Source organism: Conger conger, chromosome 14 (assembly GCF_963514075.1).
Source record: "Conger conger chromosome 14, fConCon1.1, whole genome shotgun sequence".
NCBI lineage: Eukaryota > Metazoa > Chordata > Actinopteri > Anguilliformes > Congridae > Conger > Conger conger.
Genome location: NC_083773.1, coordinates 38,141,854 through 38,163,088, shown reverse-complemented (window position 1 = coordinate 38,163,088; position 21,235 = coordinate 38,141,854). Strand labels below are relative to the sequence as shown.

At 43.5% G+C, this 21,235-nt stretch overlaps 1 pseudogene; it reads left to right on the top strand.

Moving 5' to 3' along the window:
* The first annotated feature begins 1,595 nt into the window (after positions 1–1,595).
* Positions 1,596–20,746, top strand: LOC133109471 (equilibrative nucleobase transporter 1-like; annotated as a pseudogene).
* The last annotated feature ends 489 nt before the right edge of the window (positions 20,747–21,235 follow it).

Sequence of the window (21,235 nt, the reverse complement as noted above, 5' to 3'; positions counted from 1 at the left end):
GCGCAGTATGTGTGCAATCTATTCGAGTCATCACAAGATGAACTGAACATAACAAATGTCATCACACAAACTAAGGATTGTGTCATCACAATGGTATGTCATAGTTTATGAATGGACATGACACTTCATGGCGGCACAGATGGTGCAGTGGGTAGCACTGCCGCCTCACAGCAAGGAGGTCCTGGGTTCGAATCCCTGTCGGCCGGGGCCTCTCTGTGCGGAGTTTGCTTGTTCTCCCCGTGTCTGCGTGGGTTTCCTCCGGGTACTCCGGTTTCCTCCCACAGTCCAAAAACATGCAGGTTAGGCTGATTGGAGAGTCTAAATTGCCCATAGGTATGAGTGTGTGTGTGAATGGTGTGTGTGCCCTGTGATGGACTGGCGACCTGTCCAGGGTATATTCCTGCCTTTCGCCCAATGTATGCTGGGATAGGCTCCAGCCCCCCTGCGACCCTGTTCAGGATAAGCGGGGTTAAGATAATGGATGGATGGATGGATGACACTTCATGACAGGTGTCATATGTAATATAAAACAAAGAAAAATGAAATGTGGAAGACGGAAGATGAACAAGGAAGTACTGTCAGTCTGACACTAAATACAAATGATCCTTTAAAAGTGCTTTTTATGAATAGCGTCACGGTTATCTTTATTAGGATTAATGATATACTATATAAAAGCTTTGTATTTTTTTGCTTTTTGTAATCTATTAGCATTCAAAATTGGGCCTTTAACACATTTGGAGAGACATTTTGATATTTTATAATCTGTAGTTAGGAGATTTATAGATCACCAGTTCTTTAACAGCCCAAAGTGTCCCTTCTTTTACAAAACGGAGATAACCGCTCAGGATGTCAGCCTGTGTGCTCTGCACCATACAACTGTGTCATGTGGCAGTATATTAATAAGAACATTGTTTACCTACCTGTTCCAGCAAAACATTTGCAGTACATACTTTTTGGTCATTGCATTTCTGGTGAGATAAAAACCTGTTTTAAGGTTTAAAGGTGAAATAAATGAGTAAACAAATGAGTGAAGCGAGAAGGAGGAGGAAGGGAGAGTACAGGGCTATATAAGTCCATGGGACTAATTAAATAATAACTGGGCACAGATGTAGAGAGCATACAGGTATGTCTTGTGGTGACAGTATTACACCAGGTTGTGGCCATAGAACCTTCTGGTTCATTTAGTGAGCAAGTTCATAATTATTTATTCAGGATTCATACGATACTGTATGAATACTATGTTTTCAGTGGTGATAGCCATTTTGTCTATTTGACTAAATACTATATACTTGGTGTCTATTAACTTAACACTAATTTTCTCTTTGTGTGGTGAATTATTTTATTTGCATTACTGCAATTAAATACCGATTACTGAGAACTGTAGTCACATGAGTGTGCAATATTGTCTCTGTAAATGTTCAGCTTCCACACTTCCATGGTTTTGCCACTTCTTGTAATATTTCATTCTTTTTTTCTCTTTTATCTGCCGGTGATCAGAGGAGCAAAAAGGTAAAGGACAGAAATAAGTCAGAGGTAGAGGACTGAAAAAGAGGGAGAGGTTAAGGACTAAGAATAGAGGGAGAGAGAGGCTGAAGATGCCGTGGTTTCTATGTGGAGTGAGGCTGCGCTGCTGGCTCTCCCTGGCCACAGGACTGGTGGAGTGCCTGTTTTTCACTGGGGTAATTTACGGGTGGGCCTCCCTGGTGTTTCTCCTGAAAGACAGTGGATATTTCAGTGACCAGTGTGTGAATGCCACAGGACCCAATGGCACACAGTACATGGGTGAGTGACTGTTTAATATTTGATGAGAAGTACAAAAATTCTTTATTCACTGTTTTATTTATTTTTTACCACTAGAAGGCAGGCAAATGAGTATCAGATAAATTAGACACAATGAGGTTACATAAACATTATCTTACATGTACATTTTCATAAAGAAAATTATATTAAAGTAGCTTTGGTTAAAAAAAAGTGTGATGTTTGTATTTTTAATTAAACATTAAGGAAACATTTATTGCACAAATAATACAATTGCAATTTTAAAAATAATGTGAAAGGCAAGTTAAAATAAATAGAAAATAGAAAATACAGAGGTAGGCCTATACATATACACTCACTGAGCACTCTATTAGGAACATTTTTACTTCATGACAACTACTTATTCATGCGATTATCTAATCAGCCAATTGTGTGGCAGCAGTGCAGAGCATACAATATGTAGATACGGGTCAGGAGCTTCAATTAATTTTCTCATCAACCATCAGAATGGGGAAAAAATGTGATGTGAAGTGGCTTTGAGCAGTAGTTCTGCAGACAGAAACGCCTTGTTAATGAGAGACGTCAGAGGGCTAGACTGGTCAAAGCTGACAGGAAGGTGACAGTAACATTTCAACGGTGGTATGGAGAAGAAGAGCATCTCTGAACACACAACGTATCATAACTCTAAGTGGACAGGCTACAGCAGTAGACATCTAACAAATAAGTCTGATAAATACCTAATAAAGTGCTCGGTGAGAGTACATGATAAAAGACAATGCATATGATGACATGCAGTGAACAGAAATTGAAATTGAAGTTTTTAAAAACGCTTGTGGTGTGAACACCTTTCTTCCCTCTACTTTCCCCAGACTGTAGCAAACAGGACGAGCTCTTCTCCCTGGTTTTCACGATTGCTGCCTTCTTACAGAATGGCATCAGTCTTCTCAATGGATTCTTCTTTGACCAGTTTGATACCATGGCATCCAGACTGTTGGCAATGTGAGTTTCAGACGTTGTTGTGGTGTAAAGAACAGTACATGTAAGACAGGTAGCTCAAAATTTCTTTGTGCGAAAGGAGCTGGACCTGAGGTGGCATTCTGGACAAAAGAGATGGACGTACTGCATATGAGCAAATCAAAATCTTCTGTGCATGAATTTAATGGTTGTCATTGTGAACAAAGGTGATGAGAGGTCTGTGTGCAAGCAGATGAAAATAGGTCCTAGAACTGGGCAAATTACAATATGTTCAAGCAAATGGAAATGCAGGCAGGTCTGTCACTGCTGCCCACAGAACTAGCTGGATGCACTTATGCTTTCTTACACTGCAAGTTACTTTTCACAAGAGCATCTGCTAAATGAATGCAATGTATTGTCTTCTAATTGGCCAACAACTTAAGAATACGATCATAAGAAGACACAGTAACAATCTCAGGACGTTAAGCCCATTGCGGCTTGTTGTTCCCTGCTGAAAGAAAAAGTAGCTAGGTACAGTTGTGTTCAAATAAATAGCAGTGCGTTAAAAAAAGTTCATAAAGTGCAAATATTTTTTTAATAGCTTTAAGTTCAATATTTCAAATGTAGTGGAAACATTACACATTCAATTCTAAATCAAAGCATTAGCAAATTTTATCAAGTCTGCATTATTCTTTTACAGGAAGCAAAGAAAAGGAATATTAATCTGTTCCAAAAAATCTGTCAACATTTTTCTCTTCAAACTCAAATTACTGAACTGGCCACTCCATTACCTCAATCCTTTTTTTCCGGAACCAAGATGTTGCTTGCTTATTCGTGTGTTTGGGGTCATTGTCTTGTTGAAGCACCCATTTCAGAGGCATTTCCTCTTCGGCATACAGCAACATATTCTCTTCAATATTTTGATGTATTCAAACTGATCCATCACCCCTGGTACACAAACCCAACACTGTAGTATGAAAAACATCCCCAATACCATGATTTTTGCGCCACTATGCTTCACTGTCTTCACAGTGTACTGTGGCTTGAATTCAGTACCCGGGGGTCGTCTGACGTACTGTCGACGACCACTAGACCCGAAAAGAACAATTTTGCTCTCATCAGTCCACGGAATGTTACGTCATTTCTCTTTGGGCCAATCGATGTGTTCCTTGGAAAATTTTAACCGATTCTGCACATGCCCTTTTTTCAACAATGGTGCTTTATAGGGGCTTTTTGCTGATAGCTTAGCTTCGATCAAACGTCTTCTGACTATAGCAGCACTTACAGGTAATTGTAGATCATTTTTGATCTTTCTGGAGCTGATAAATACCTGAATCCTTGCCATTCTGACTATTCTTCGATCCATTGCTCATTTTCTTCCGCTTGTTTCGGGTTTTACTGCCATTTTAAAGCATTTCAGATAATTTTAGCTGAGCTAATTTGCTGCACTTCTTTGTATGTTTTCCCCTCTCCAATCAACTTTTTAATCAAATGATGTTGTTCCTCTGAACAATGTTTGGAATGGTTCATTTTACATTTACATTTACATTTTTGTCATTTGGCAGACGCTTTTAATCCAAAGCGATTTACAAGTGCATAGGTTCTACCATAAGTCAAAGCATCACATCCAGAACTAGGAAAACACACATGGAATGCTGTTCTAAACATAGTCGTCATAGCCATTTTATTGAGTAATTCAGAAGGAATATTTTATAACAATGTGTGAAACATTTGCTTCCCTTCTTCCTTAATAAAGGACAATTAATGACACCTGTTTTTTCACAGAATTAATGAATTCTCTAATTAAGCTCAACACTGCTATTATTTCGAACATGCCCCTTTCAATGAATGAGTCAATTACTCAGAACAAGCAGCGTGCATGTCATGACAGTCTGTTGTTTTTCTATTATACTACTACGTCTACAAGTAAAGTATTTGCCATGTAGAAATATCACTACTACCAATAACAGTGGTTCATCAGGTTACTGATGTTGTACTGCTATCTTCTTGAAAACTGTTCCAGTTGTTTGAAAGTTCAGAGCAGCTCCACATTCAACATGGTTTGACCAGCTCAAACTATGTTTTGAAACTGCTGGTAGCCATTAACTTCAAACTGGTCATAGCTGGCAGCTTTAGAGCAGGGTTTACATTGTCTACTCCGTGAAAAGAAACTTCCTGACCAGTTAAACACTTGCCAGCAGCAAGTTTGCACCAAAAATAAAATATTAACGAAAAAGAAAATACACCAAACACAGTCATCCAAACAATCATGAGGTCCATGAGCAAGGAAGACATGGAAAGGAAGTGAGCCCCTAGAACTTCTCCCGGAAAAGTCCTTATGTAGGTGAACTTCTCCAATGCCAGTCCTTACATGAACCTTCAGGTGTGCACAATTCTGAAAAAAAGAAACTCCTTTGGCCCTAATGGCAGCCCCCGTTGGATGGAAGCAGAGAGGTGTAACAAGTAATTTCCTGTACTGTGGAAATGGTATCTATAACATGAAGGACGAGTGACTGTTTTCCAGTCACCAAATTTAGTTTAATGAATGGTCAACTAGGGAACAAGTCGAACATACTCACATAGAGAGGTCAGAGTAAGTAATTCAACAAGCTGTGCAGTAGCGTAGTACAAAGAATGCAGTAATTCAACATGCTGATTGGTTGGTTTTGCGATAGAAGTCACAATTTCTGAACACATAAACAACATTTTGACAATGATTAACCCTTATCAAAAGGAACTCCTTCCAGGCATTATCTTGTTGGGTGTTATTTAATCTATTTTTTCTATTGTCAAACATTGCAAAGGTTCTTCTTGTGCTATCAAAACTTTATTTTTCTGAACTTTGCATCCCTGCATGTGTACTTATTGTTCTGATAACACAGTTAAACACAACGTGCAACCTTTATCTAAAGACAAACCTTCCTCATAGAGATGAGCAGTTTCAATACTAAACTATGGCAGGTGTGAGCGTGTGACAGATGGAGCACCTCTGAGACACACCAACGCAATGCTCCAACCGCATCTTCCTCCGCATGTGGTTGCACTGGTGAAACAAACTTGCATGCTGGCAACCCACACCCTTCCTCAAAGCTGTGCCAATTCGCTGCTTCCTTGCTGTTCTGGGGCGAAAGCGATTTGCGAGGATTTTCACTCGCAGGTCGCAATATCTTATCAAAATGCATTTTGTCACTTGTGAATCACAAATAAACCTGTGACTACATACCTCTCGCAAAACCAGTGTCCTCTGAGAGTGCAGATAGACAGCAGATACAATTTATTCTAAGATCTGCATCCTAAAGTGGTAGGCTATAGGCCACTTGAATTATTTTTAAACCATTCTGTTCTGGAAAGTACAAAGAAAGTGCATTTTAAATAGCCTCTACTCTATGGGATTTCGTTCAGAAAAAGTGGCATATTTTTCAAAAAATATATTTTGTTTTCTTGGGGTTGTCATGGAGTCAGCACCTTCCGTCCAGATGCGTCCGTAATGCGCCAATGTGTAAAAAGTTAATTCAGTTATCCGAGCCCAACTATCAGGAATGTAGAACACCAGGATCCTGTAGCAAAGACCAGGAGTAGTTTTCAGAGTGTTTATTATTGTCATGAGGTCAGCAGTTCCTGCCTTCCCGGTGTCTGTGTTTTTGTTTCCCCTCCCTCTTGTGTGTGTGTGTGTCTCCCTCTGTCTGTGTGTAGGTGAGCCTACACCAACTGGCTGTAGGCGTGGCTCATGCTGGCTTCAGGAGTCTCCGCCCCCATGCACACCAGGCTCAGATTTCCTCATCAGCTCCAGTACAAGAGGGTGACTCTGAAGATTCCCCCTCGCCAGATCGTCTGTTTGCAAGCAATGAACTCTCCTCAAGCCTCTCAGTTTTTCAAATCAGCTAAGGAACTTTTTTGCAGTAACTTGTACTCGGCTGTATCTGTTTTTTTTTTTGACCCCCCAGCTCCTTTTTGTTTTCAGTCAGCCGTAGCCTTATTTTTGTGTCTGGACTTTAACAAGTGTTCTTTTCTCGCTAGCCTGCTAGTAGATTTCTGTTCTCCAGACTCCCCCCTCTCTTGCACCCCTGAAGACTCCTGAGTTTTTTCCCCTGGATTTTTGTGTACCTCTGGGCCGCTTCATTAAAGACTGTTACCACTTTTACCAGTGTCCGAGTGTGTATTCAGAGTTGCCTTTTTGGTCCGCCATTTTTGTTACCTCATAACAGTACGATCTGGCCACATGGACCAAGCACACTCTGAATCACCTAGTGCACCCCCCAGTGCAGAGGCCATGCCCTGGCAACAAGCAATAGCCTCCCAGAATACACTCATTGGACATCATGACCAGTTGTTATGAGAGATGATGGATCATTTGAAGACTTTAACCCTCACTGTGAGTCAATACGGGAACCTGTTGGAACAAAGCCATGGAACCCCGGCCCAAACTCCACCACCAGCTCCACCGGATTCACCCGTTCCAGCAGCTCCCAACCTTGGCCTGATTCCCCGAGAGCCCCTGATTCCCACTCCCCGTTATGCAGGCGAGTTAGGCAAGTGCAAGTCTTTTCTTTTGCAATGTAGTTTGGTTTTTGAACAGCAAGTTTCATCGTATGCTACCGATAGGGCTAAGGTTGCCTATATTATGGGGTCATTGGTAGATAATGCTCTAGATTGGGCCACAGCTGTCTGGGACAAACAGCCACACCTGTTTTCCTCATGTGCTAACTTTATGGCCGAAATGCGTAAAACCTTTGACCATCCAGTTACTAGCCAGGAGTGCTCTCAGAGGTTGCTGTCCATATGTCAGGGGAGCCGTAGTGTGAATTTTGCACACTAGCAGCTGATTCTGGTTGGAATGATGAGTCTCTCCGTGGGACTTTTCTTCGAGGGCTAATTGAGGTTTTAAAGGATGAGTTAGCTACCCGCGATGAACCTCAGACTCTACATTCCTTAATATCTATTGCAGTTCGTTTAGATAACCGCCTCAGAGAGAGACGCAGAGAGAGGACTCAGAGTAGTGCTTGCTTTTCTAGAGGCCGCAGTCAGTTTCTGTCTCGAGTCCAGGCCCCTGTCAAACCCCCTTGTTCTAGTGAGCCCCCAGTCTCCCTCTCAGCCTCTGCCTCTGCCACCCCCGCTGAGGAACCCATGCAGTTGGGCAGAGCCCGCCTTTCCCCTGAAGAGCGCCAGAGGCATATGATGGCAGGCCAATGCCTCTACTGTGGACAGAAGGGACACTACATCGCTGCGTGCCCCCAGTGCCCAAAAGGAAGAGCTCACCAGTAGCCGTGGGTGTACTGGTGAGTGACCCCTCGCCCTCAGACTGCCCACGACTACAGTTTAAAGCCACCTTACTCGTTAAACAGCTGAACTTCCCCGTGTTGGTTTTAATTGACTCCGGGGCAGAAGAAAATTTCATGGACCGTGACGTGGCTCATCAGCTCAACACTCAGACAGAACCGCTGGAATTCCCCCTTGACGCTAATGCACTTGACGGCAGACTCCTTGACAGGGTAACTCACAAGACCAGTCCCCTCCAGCTTTTGATCTCCGGCAATCACCATGAGACTATTCAGTTCCACCTCATTAGCTCGCCTAATTCCCCATTGGGCCTTGGCCATCCCTGGTTAAGTCAGCACAATCCCCGCATAGATTGGAAATTAAACCAAGTAGTTAGTTGGAGTTCTTACTGTCACTCTACTTGTCTTTGTTCAGCCAAGCCCCCCTCTGAGCGCCTCCTGGAGACACCCACTCCTACACCCCCAGACCTAGCCTCCATTCCAGCTGAGTATCATGACCTTGAAGAAGTCTTCAGTAAAGATCGGGCCCTTTCCCTGCCACCTCACCGCCCCTATGACTGTTCTATTGACCTTCTTCCTGGAGCCCCCCTCCCTGCTAGCCGCCTATACAACCTCTCTAGACCTGAGAGAGAGACCATGGAAACTTATATTAAAGAGTCACTCGACGCTGGCATCATCCAGCCGTCCACTTCTTCATTGGGGGCGGGCTTCTTCTTTGTAGGCAAAAAGGATGGCAGTCTCCGCCCTTGCATTGATTACCGTGGCCTTAACAATATCACCGTTAAAAACAAATACCCCTTACCTCTTCTGTATTCAGCCTTCAAACTCCTACAAGGAGCTACAGTGTTTACCAAACTGGACCTGCGCAATGCCTACCACCTCCTGCGTATCAGAGAAGGAGACGAGTGGAAGACAGCTTTTAAGACACCAATGGGACATTTTGAATACCTTGTAATGCCATTCGGATTAACAAATGCCCCAGCCTTCTTTCAAGCTCTAGTTAATGACGTCCTGCAGGATTTTCTCAATCGCTCTGTTTTTGCGTACCTTGATGATATACTAATCTTCTTTCACTCTCTCGAGGAACACGTCCAGCATGTCCGGGAGGTCCTTCAACGACTCTTGGAGAACAGTTTATTCGCTAAGGCAGAGAAATGCGAGTTCCATAAAGACTCTGTGTCTTTTTTGGGATTCGTGGTGGAGGGTGGAAGAATGAAGGCCGACCCTGAAAAGGTGCAAGCTGTTGTTGACTGGCCACGCCCCTCCTCTGATAAGCAGCTTCAGAGGTTCATTGGATTTGCCAACTTCTACCGCCGGTTCATAAAGGACTTCAGCAAGGTAATCGCCCCACTCACACGTCTTACCTCACCAGCTGTACCTTTGGTGTGGTCCCTTGAAGCAGAGCAGGCCTTTTCTGATCTCAAGAGGAGATTCACCTTAGCACCCATTTTAGTGCAACCTGACATATCTATCTTTATCTAAAGCGCTGTACAATTGATGCCTCTCATTCACCGATTCACCTCCAGGGGTAGGTCGTGCACACAGAAGACATGCAGAAACAGTAGGGTAGGGTGACAAAGTGTCAGAACTTAGAAAACCAGTCTACCACCGTCAGGACAACAAACATTCCCTTCGCGATGGGTAGACCAATAATAGTAAAAGTCCAAGGCCACGGGAACAGACTGAGGAGTCCCTGGGGCTGCTGGTTGCTGGATTTTCATTCAGGACAGCCGGCGATGAATTCAGCCACATCAGGTTTCACCGATGGCCACCAGAAGCGGTGACCCTGGAGAGCCAGCGTATGGATGACCCCAGGATGACAGGCTAGATGGGATGAGTGAGCCCACTCCAGGACAAGCAGACGGACCGCTTCAGGGATGAACAGGCGGTTGGCCGGAGAGTCATCAGGAACAGGACAGCTCCTCAGGACTTCCTCCACCTTGCTGGTGATGTCAAGCTGTGTGGCAGTGACCAGAGTGCAGGGGGGCAGGATGATGGTGGGCTCTTCGTCTAATTGAGAGGTGAGTGCAGACGGGAAAATGTGTCAGGTGAGCCAGGCCAGTAGGTCAGAGTGAAATCGCAGCAATTGAAAAACAGGGACCACCCAGCCGAGGCCACCAGGGTCCGGAACTCGTTGGGATGATCAGAGACGGAACAAGAACCCTGGCAGATTCAGGACAGCTCATGGGAAGCCGCTGGTCCGGAGATGGCCTGGTCAAACACCCTATTCATGGCGGTGGAGAAGAGTTTGTAGCATTCTGAGGCACCAGAGACCTAGAAAGCGGTTCCTCACTCCCGGGCTCGGCCGGACAGGAGAGTGATGACATAAGCCACCTTGGATCGTTCGGTGGAGAAGGTGGAAGGTTGGAGCTGGAAGATGAGCGAGCACTGGGACAGGAAAGAGTCTTTGGGTTCGCTGTCATAGCGCTCCAGCGGTGGCAGACGGGGCTCTGGCTGGGACTGGACTGGTTCAGAAGCAGGAACAGGTTGAGGCGTGGAGATGAGGGTGCTGGCCAGAGAATTTGCCAACATGTAAACCTGCTGGAGTAAGTTGGCCCCACTCTCTTTCAGGGAGCAGAGTTTGGTGTCGTGCACTCTGAGGACCTGTCCCAGCAGTCTGGAAAAATACCTTTTAGGCAGAATGAACTCAAATGGAGATAAGAAATTGAGTACCTTCTAAATGTAATGTCTTGTCTTACGACCAAAAAGGACACACTACTACTTCATATGGACAAAAAAAGCATTAGGTATTAGGTATTTATCTTAATTTATTGGTCTCCTACTGCTAACGTCTTGGCGCCAGATACCATAGGACACCTTCTAAGGTCTTGTGGAGTCCATGCCTCGATGGGTTAGAGCTGTTTTGGCAGTACAAGGGGGACCTACACAATATTAGGCAGGTGGTTTTAATGTTGTGGCTGGTTGGTGTATATCCAACCCATTTCTTTGGAAAAATATATTTTTATTTACAATTTACCTGATGTAATGGGTAGAAATGGTTTTCTATGAGCCAGAATACTGTATCTGTAAAAAGAAGTTATTATCTATTGATTTACTATAATGCATATCTTATCCATTTTGGATAGATCTGGAGACGCTAAGAGGCTAAGGGATGCCAAGATACACTGTTTACAAATGACCTTGTAGAACCTCAGTAGTTTTACATATCTTTCTCAAATGTTGTACTCATGTGGCCAGGTGGTATGTGAACCAGGAAATGTAAACTATGACCTGTGTTACATGTTAGACTTTCAGAGGTGCACTGTAAACTAAGAATTACAATGTTTGTACATTTACAGTCCATCATTTATATAAAAAAAATGAAAAAAGGGTGTCTCGGTGGCGCAGCCTGGAGAGCGCTGACTCATTGCGAGCCACGACGTCGGCGGTTCGAATCCGACCGTCTGACATTTGTCGCATGTCTTTCCCTCTCTCTCGCTCCCATTCTTCCTGTCTCTCTATACTATATACTGTCCAATAAAGCTGAAAAAGGCCTAAAAAATATCTTTAAGAAAATGAAGATAAATCAGATAAATAAAAATTAATTTAACTCATTAACTTAAATGCAGCAATATTCCTAAATATGACATCTGAATATGACACATCATACCTTGCTGGAAAGGGTAGGAAACCCTCTACAAGAAGATCATGATTTAAATGAGTTCTGTAGGGAAATGACCTTGCAATGTATTTACACAACAGCTGCTGAGGTGCTTCTGGCAGCTTCTCCCATCTCCCATTATCTTGTTTATATGCAGCCTTTTTCTTAATTTTTATCAAGCATGCCAATAATTCTGGAACACACTGCAGATAAAATGTGTTCCCCCACACCTGAAACCAAGCCCATCACCTAACTTTCTGAACTCCTTTACCCCAGACCTGGTCAGACCTTGTCGGAATTTTCTTCCAGTGATTAAACTAATTTGTGTGATTCGTGTTTTCTTTTTTCTTTTCCCAGAATACTGTACACCACTGGCACCTTGTTGATTGCTTTTTCACATCCAGGTAAAGTATTCTGGGCCTTTAACTGACACTTACCCTGACACAGTGGCAGTTCCATGTAGGCTTCTGTGTCAGTGTATGCTTAGCCTTTCTCAGTTTCCCTGTCTCTTTATCTCCGCCTCTTTCTCCTGCAGAGATATCCAATATACTGTTTCCAGGTCTGGCCTGCATCGCAGTTGGAAGTGACATGTTATTGCTCACAAATATGCAGGTGTGTCTCCATTATCACCGCTCAATCATATGCATGGGATCAATATATAGGGCGGCCTGTAGCGTAGTGGTTAAGGTAAATGACTGGGACAGGCAAGGTCGCTGGTTCTAATCCTGGTATAGCCACAATAAGATCCACACAGCCGTTGGGCCCTTGAGCAAGGCCCTTAACCCAGCATTGCCCGGGGGAGGATTGTCTCCTGCTTAGTCTAATCAACTGTACGTCGCTCTGGATAAGAGCGTCTGCCAAATGCCAATAATGTAATGTAATGTAATGGATGAAAGTTGGCTACAACTTACAGTTGCAATCATTAGGTTTATTGGCAAAATATACAATTTCTCAGCTGTTTGCAATAAACAAATTACACAAGAACTGTTTAAGCAGTTCAATGAAACATAATATTACAAAATATTACAAGGGTTTTTATCCACATTCAACACAAAATGCTACTTTTAATGACTACTGCAGTCTCAAAATTAGTCAACCCCTTCATGACAAGCATCTTCAGTACTTAGTAGAGCACCCTTTTGCTGTTATGGCCTGCTGCAAACACGATGCATAGCCAGACACCAGCTTCTGACAGCATTCCTGAGGAATCTTAGCCCATTCCTCATGGGCAATGGCCTCCAGTTCTCTTCTCTGAACTTTTTGGAGAATTCTTTTGACTTAGCCATATTTCTAACATGCAATCAAACGTCACTCTCAACAAACCACTAGCCAGTCCATGTATTTATGTGTTTTATCTCACCTGAACTAATTAGTTGCACCAGGTGTGCTTGAAACAGGGGGTTGGGTAATTTTGATTAGTTGCATCAGGTGTGCTTGAGACAGGGGGTTGAATAATTTTGAGACTGCAGTAGTGATTAAAAGACCTAGCCGGTCTCCCAGCGTGTGCCATCAAGCCCCTCCAGCTGGTCCAGAATGCTGCAGCCCGCCTGATCACCAGTCAGCCCAGGTCAGCTCATGTCACCTGGCTTACTATTGCCGCACGCATCCGATTCAAGGCCCTAGTGTTGGCATTTCAGGCTGCTAAGGGGACTGCCCCACCTTACATACAATCCTTGATCACTCCCTACTCCCCAGCTAGACCACTCCGGTCTGCCAGCTCTGGTCGCCTTATGGTTCCCTCTTTACGTGCACCTGGCAGTCGAGCTGCACGTTCACGCCTGTTTTCCGTTCTGGTTCCTCAGTGGTGGAATGACTTGCCTACCACTGTCAGGACAGCAGAATCCCTCCCCCTATTTCGACACAGACTCAAAACACACCTTTTCAAACTCTACCTTAGTCCTCCCTCCTGATTTCCCCCGCCCCCCCTTTCTGATATCCCTATCCTCCTTGTCTAACCCAAAAAAATTAAAATAAAAACAAAAAAATTCACTTATATGTTTAGAACAGCTTTCCTTGTGTTTTCCTAGTTATGGATGTGATGCTTTGACTTGTGGAAGAACCTATGCACTTGTAAGTCGCTTTGGATTAAAAGCGTCTGCCAAATGACTAAAATGTAAATGTAAATGTAAGTAGCATTTTGTGTTGAATGTAGATAAAAACCCTTGTAATATTTTGTAATATTATGTTTCATTGAACTACTTAAACAGTTCTTGTGTAATTTGTTTATTGCAAACAGCTGAGAAATTGTATATTTTGCCAATAAACCTAATGTGCAATGGGGGTTGAATAATTTTGATTGCAACTGTAAATGAGTTATGAAATAGGGATGGGACCTGGCATCATCACCATAGAATGCTCTATGATTACCAACTTTTGCGAAGAATAGAAAAGAATAGAATCCTGATAAGCTCAACCAATAGGCTCACATATTTCTGAGTACAAATAATGCAGTGATTGACTGGAAATCAGCTAAACCGCACATTTTATCTGTGAATTGATTGACTCAGGTCACAAAAATGTGATGTTGTGATTAATCACAGATGGGTGGCGGGAAAGAAAAATGACATTAGTTATAATAAAGAAGCATGCTGACACAGTTGACCCTGTAGCCCCTGTGTACAGTGTTTCCATATTGTGCTGTATGTTCTGTATGTGAGTAGTTTCCTCCATGAAGTGTATCAACAAGGGGGACTATTTCAGAAAGTCCTTTAGAACAAGGTGTGTGGATGAAATACTTGTGGGCTGAAAACCAACAGACACATTGTAGCCTCCCAGGTATAGTTTGAGATTGCTGCTTAAAGAAGAGTTTTTTTTTACCCTCTCTATCATCCAGGTGGGGAACCTCTTTGACACCCATCGTTCCACCGTCATCACCTTGTATTCTGGAGCCTACAGCTCCTCTGCCTTAATCTTCCTCATAATCAAGGTGACGGCAGTTAAATAGCAAACCAAAAATGTGTGCTGAGAGGTATGTGCTGCTCTACTGGGGAAAAACAGGTGAAGGCAGCTGCTAGAGTAAATGCAGAAACATTTACAGAAAAGAGATTATGTGAAGTTCATGCCATAGAAGAATCATAATCTTAAATAATATTAAGCTGAATAATAATAATAATCCTATCACTAGACCACCTATAATAGCAGTGAATTGCCACCTTGCTGTGGTCAGAAGGTTTCCATGGCTCACTGAATAATCTCTAGTGCAGCGCTACTCAACTCCACGTCCAGCGGGTCACAGTGTCTTCTGGCATTTGCTTCAACTGCGCGTTACACCACCTGATTTCATGAATTAGCTTATTATATGAACCAGGCAGGTCAAATAATTAGTGAAATCAGCACGTGGTGTAGCGCACAGTAGGGGCAAATACCTGCAGACACTGCGGCCCACAGGACATGGAAAATGTATCCACAATTTTTGTGGTACTGATGAAGCTGCGGATAATAAAACTGGGAACCTATCACCAGGAATGTTCTCATAATGAAAAGAATTAGTAGCTTTTCAGGAGTGGAAAATATTTACCACATTTTCTGAGAGTTGCCAGATTTGTTGAGGACTGTGGAAAGTGCAAACCAACTGGCCAGAACTGATAGAACACTTGGAAGTGTAGGCACTCTGAGGTGCTGTAGCAGAACCAAGCTCTGGGAGGTTCACAGGGTCTAATGATCTTTTGAGCTCTCCCTTTTGCTATCTGATGGGCTAGCACCAAGGTTTTGAAATTTACATGAGATGTTATAGCTAGCCAGTGGGAGATGATGAAGGGAGTGACATGGAGTGACATAATATGCTTTCCTTCAAATGTATACATCTAGTACATCTAACCGTCCTGCAAATGTATATCAAGGGGCATCCAGGAAGTGTTACAACAGACTTCAATATGTGTACATTTTCCAATATCAACAAAAAAACAGGGTTGTTGTGAAAAGCACCTGATTTGGCATTTTGGTGCACTATGCACTACCTGTATACTAACCTGTAGCTTTGTTGCTTGGCCATGGTCATTTCTAAAAGCAATTTGCTGTTCTAATGAGGGATTTGGTGCTAACAGTGTTAATCTGCATGACAGTTATATTGCTAGTGATGACAGCTTTAATTATCATAACTATCATATTTAAAATGAAGATAATTCCAATAATAACAATAGTGATACTGTTAATAATAATAGAGCTAATGATGATCCTCTCCATCTTTGGTTACAGGTGGCATTTGAAAAAGGGATCTCTCTGCAACACGCTTTTTTCTTCTTGTCGGCATTCAGCATAATCCACCTCATGAGAACCTTCATCCTCATGCCAAAGAGGCACATCCCCTACCCCCTCCCTGAGGGCTACACTTATGGGTATGAACCAGCTTCACAGGGGAAAGGGAGGCTTACATCCACAAGGGTAGACCAGACCAGTGGGATAACAGCTGGCTGCCTGACTGACAGTGGTGCAGCCGGCTTTCACAAAGGTATTAAATCCTGGTTTCTGTTCCAGGATGAGCTGTGAACAGACCAAATGCAACACCCATTGCTTCACAGAAAAAGCACAGAGAGACAACACAGAGCCTGTGCAGGGAGAGGAAGGGATAGGGAACGCAACATCTGAACAAGGGAGCCCCCAGCAGACCCCACAGACAGGTGCGGCTCTGCCATGCAGTAGACATATCTGAGCATTGTCTGTAAGTATTTCGACAATGGTACAATTTGGATTCACATTAGATTTGAAATCAAGCAATGGATAATGAGGTTAAAATTGGACTGTCATCTTTATTAAAGGTGTTCACATCCATATTGGGTGTGTTACATTTCCCTCTGTGCAGGGAAATGTATTAATCAGCAATTAAATTAGCCACATGTGGACAATCTAGTTCTAGAGACAGGATAATTAAAGCAAATAGGATGCACCTGACAACAATTTGGAGTGCCACAGTAAAGGTTCCGAATAATTATGTAAATGAGAGTTTTCAGTTTTTGATTTTTAATACATTTTCAAAAAAAATGTTTTCACTTTGTTATTACAGGTCATTGTTTGAGTGTAGATTGATAGGAGCGTGTTCCCACCCACTCTATCCCACTGTGTGCCACTATATATCTGTCTACCCCTCTCTCCTTCTCGATCTCTCTGTTCGCCCTCTCCCTGTAGGCAGTTTTAAGCAGTGTGTGCTCAGCTGGTTTTTTCTGTGGCACCTGGTCTGGGTGTCTGTCACGGCTCTGCGGCATATCCTGTTCATTAGCACCCTGAACCCCATGCTGACCCTGCTGGCTCATGGAGACACAGCCCAAGGTAATCCCCTCTCTTCAGTCTGCTGCTCAGATGTCTGTGGGATAACTCATCTGGTTAAGGCACTGTTCTAGTGCAGGAATGGGCCCCGTGGTCTGGCATTATATTACATTACATTAATGGCATTTGGCAGACTTACAGTTGATTAGACTAAGCAGGAGACAATCCTCCCCTGGAGCAATCCATCCCCAGGGTTAAGGGCCTTGCCCAAGGGCCCAACAGCTGTGCGGATCTTATTGTGGCTACACCGGGAATCACTGACCTTGCGGGTCCCAGTCATGTACCTTAACCACTACGCTACAGGGCAACATCAATTCAAAGGCTGATGCACAATTGGCCCTAGTATTGCCTAGGGGTGCTCTTTCTGTCAATCATGTCTGCACAAGCTCAACTGCCGAACTGAGCTGTGATCAGAAGTAACGATTAGCATCACAAATGAGAGCACAATGGTTGTCTTTGCCTTCCTGAATTTTCCTGATGATGGAAGTTGCAGCACTGGGTGCTAACACATACAATTGCTAATTCCAATTTGGAGAGAAAAGGGAAAAGTATTTAAAAAAAAAGTTTTAAATTATTAAATTAGTATTAAATTCCATTTAGATAAAGTCAAGGAGAAATATTGATCCAGCTTAATTGTGCTTTTCAGTGTGAGACAAAGAGCAGAAGAGAGACAGGCTGAGGAGCTGAAGTTGTGTGCACCCCACCTGTGTCTCTCCCCACCTTCAAACACAAGCTGAAGACACACCTCTTCAAGCAGCACCTCTCCTCATCCCTCCCTACCTCCCTGTGAACCTTAATTGTTGTCTCTGTGACTTGCTTTGTGTATCGGTATTTTTTAGTTGGCTAGGTAAGCAGTGTTTTGATAGTTAACTTTGGTCACTTTTGCTCTGTTTGTTTGTTTCTTGTTTAACAAAGAAAAAAAAAAGAAAAAAATTGGCCCTCGTCCTTATCTTTGTTGTACAGGTAGCAGTTCAAATTGTACTTCCCTCTAGGGTCTTTCAGCGAACTTATCCCTGGTTATGGATATGCACTTTGTTGTACGTCGCTCTGGATAAGAGCGTCTGCCAAATGCCAATAATGTAATGTAATGTAATGTGTGCGAGGCCATGCTATGGTGTGCTGCTGTATGCTAATCCTCTGCTCTCCTCTCCCTCTGTCTCAGTGAGCCACTACACCAACGTCTTCGCCTACACAGTTAGGTGGGATACTGTGCGCCCCCTTGAATGGCCTGATCATTGACAGCTACAAGGCCAAGCTACAGGCCGAAGGTAGGTACCTGTGTTACCTTCCCACGGGTGTGCTGCCGCAGGGCATGCAAATACAGCACTGTCATGAGACATGGAAATCATGATGGTGAATATCACTGTGTGACATATTTTGTAACCTGAATGCATTAAACATTCAGCTGCAAGGGAGGAACAAAAAAACAGGTTGTTTTTGGAAAGACGCTTCACATGTTCCAATCAGACATTTTATCTGGAAGGCTACTACACTTTAGCACTTGGAGAAAACTACTGGGAGAGGGAACAATAATGGCTTCCTTGACTGTCCATGGCACAAATCTGGGCTTCATGTTGACAAACACTAATAACAGACACTAAAGGCAGTCAAAAGCCTAGAATCAACATTAGATTCTGAAATCAGAATATTGCAGCAGTTAAGTGTTTGGTGGCTGCCTGTAACCCTGCTAACCCAGCTCTTGCCTCTGCCACAGGAGAGACGGTGGAGGAGAGTAACCTGCGCTCTGTGGTGCTCTCCCTGTTCCTCACTGCCCTGCAGTGCCTCTTATTCTCCATCTGCGCCACCATACCTGTGCTCCAGCTGCAGTACCTGACTTTCGTCCTGCAAGTGCTCAACCGCGCCTTCTCGATTGGAGGGAATGCAGCCTTCATCAGCATTGCGTGAGTGACCAAATCCACTCATTTAGCAGCCCTCTTATCCAGAGGAATATATGAAGCATCCAGAGTCACATACAGTTTTTCAGCCTGGGGCCGTTCTCTGTGTGAGCATAACATACATTCATATTCAGTCATTTAGCAGATGCTCATACTCTGAGAGCTCAGAATAATTGTTGTTGCTAATTATTATGATGCCTCACAGCATGGAGGTCCTGGGTTCGAATCCCGGTCGGCCAGGGCCTCTCTGTGTGGAGCCTGCATGTTCTCCCTGTGTTTGCGTGGGTTTCCTCTGGGTACTTTGGTTTCCTCCCATAGTCCAAAGACATGCAGGTTAGGTGTATGAGTGAATGCGTATGCCCTGTAATGGACTGCCGACCTGTCCAGGGTGTATTCCTGCCATTCGCCCAATGTATCCTGGGATGGGCTCCAGCCCCCCTGCGACCCTGTTCAGGATAAGCAGGTTAAGATAATGGATGGATGCATGGAATTGTCATGATTATTGAGTAGCAGTGCAGCCAGGATGTCTCTCTTCCTTTCCCTCATTCTTTGTCATCCCCCTCTGTTTTACCCCTATTCTTTCCACTTTTACCCCTATCCTATCATTCTCCTGTCCTCTATTCAAGCATTGTTTTTCTAATCATACTTTCCTCTTGCCTGTACAGTTTTCCCGTTTGTCACTTTGGTAAGCTGGTCGGTGTGGTTAATGCTACAGTGACTGTGGTATTGCTCCTGCAATTCCCCTGCATCATCCTGGTGAATGACGTGTTGGATGGAGACCCCTTATATGTGAGTACCTCACCACTGTGCTCCACATCCACACACCCAGCATCCAGCCACAGCAGAATCAAAATATGAATCACTCTTTGCTTCATGGCCAGTGAAGATATGTGAAGATGTGTGCAACGTTCAGTTGCTGATATTTCCCATTAAAATTAGTAGATACTTTTGTCAGCTTTTTGTTCCATTTTTAAATTAAAAGTAGCACTTTGGAGAATAGGGGCATCACTTTCCCTGCGGATTGTGTGATTTATAAAAATGAGCTTGATGTCAAAACATTTATGTGAACTGTAACCTATGCATACACACATTTTGGAGTCTGTAGAATTCCCTTGCATATCCTGATGGACTTTGGGTCAACAACCAATATTTCTGTTTTACCAGAGTTAAGAGTCCTTTATGTCCTTTATGGCTTCCATGATTGATACTTTCACAATGGTGTCAGGTTCGGCTGATATGTACAGCTAGGTGTCATCTGCATAACAGTGGAACTTAATGCTATGCTTGCGAAAAGGTAACATATTTAAGGAGAAGAGCAGAGGTCCGAGCACAGATCCTTGTGGTATTCCATATCTTACTCTAGAGCGATATATGGACTAATTTCTAGTATAAACAAATGATAGATAGGACCTGAACCAGGAGAGGGCCTGTCCACCTAGGCCAACAAGATTTGTTTTAGTCGGTCTATGAGAAGACCTAAATGTCCTACAAACAATTTAAAAAGAGCATGTTTCACTGAAAACTCTGGAGGTGTGTTTTTACAGCACCAAAAAACTAAAATATTTAAAATACATATTTGACCCAGATCTGTTCTGACAAATAATACATGCACAGCTGTTCCAGTCTCTTCTCTTCCTCCCTCTGCAGATAAACATAGCCCTGTGCATCCTGTGCCTGGCCACGTTCATTCACCCAGCCTATGTCTATAGCCGCTGGAGCAGACTGGCCAATCAGAGAAGACGCTCCACCCAGCCACCTCCCAATGATGAGAACGCCTTCTCTGGAGACAATGAAGACCAACCCCAGGATGCCCCAGGCTCCTCTTAGACACCCCCAAAAGGGACACTCACAATGTCTCCTCTCCTTTCCCTGACCCACTGGTTCATGACAATGGTGGCTATGTCTGTTCAAGAATGGGGGGGGTTCAGGCTTGGTCTTGGCTTCTTCTTTCCTGTTTCTGAAAAAAGCGTCTCAGCATTTATGAATACAATTGACACATTGAATGTACTACCAATACCAGAAAAATTCCATGATTTTCGATACCTAATAAATGATGCAGATATAAATTGCATATGAATAAAAATCCCATGTACTCCACTATTAAACAGCTATGTATGAAAATTAAGAAACAAGACCAAGTGAGCCTGGTTTAGCCTGACCCTGCAGCTAAGGGGGAGTATGTGTGGCAGAAATAGGTTGGGTTGACCCATGCCTGTCAACTCAGAAATGGAACTGGACCCTCTTTCACTTTTTTATGAGTAAAAATATAAAACATTATATCGGTGATAGAATGGCTCCCCCATGAAACCAGAAGCGATGTTAAATATAACTCCCGTTTTTCCTATAGGATACATTTACTTCCTTCATTGAGGCATTTCCATCTCCGTAGGCTACGTCTATTACTACAGACAGAATGTTGTAGTACAACAACAGCATGATGGTTTGAGGCTCACCTTGGACACCTAGGATACCTTGGACCCTTTATGACTTAA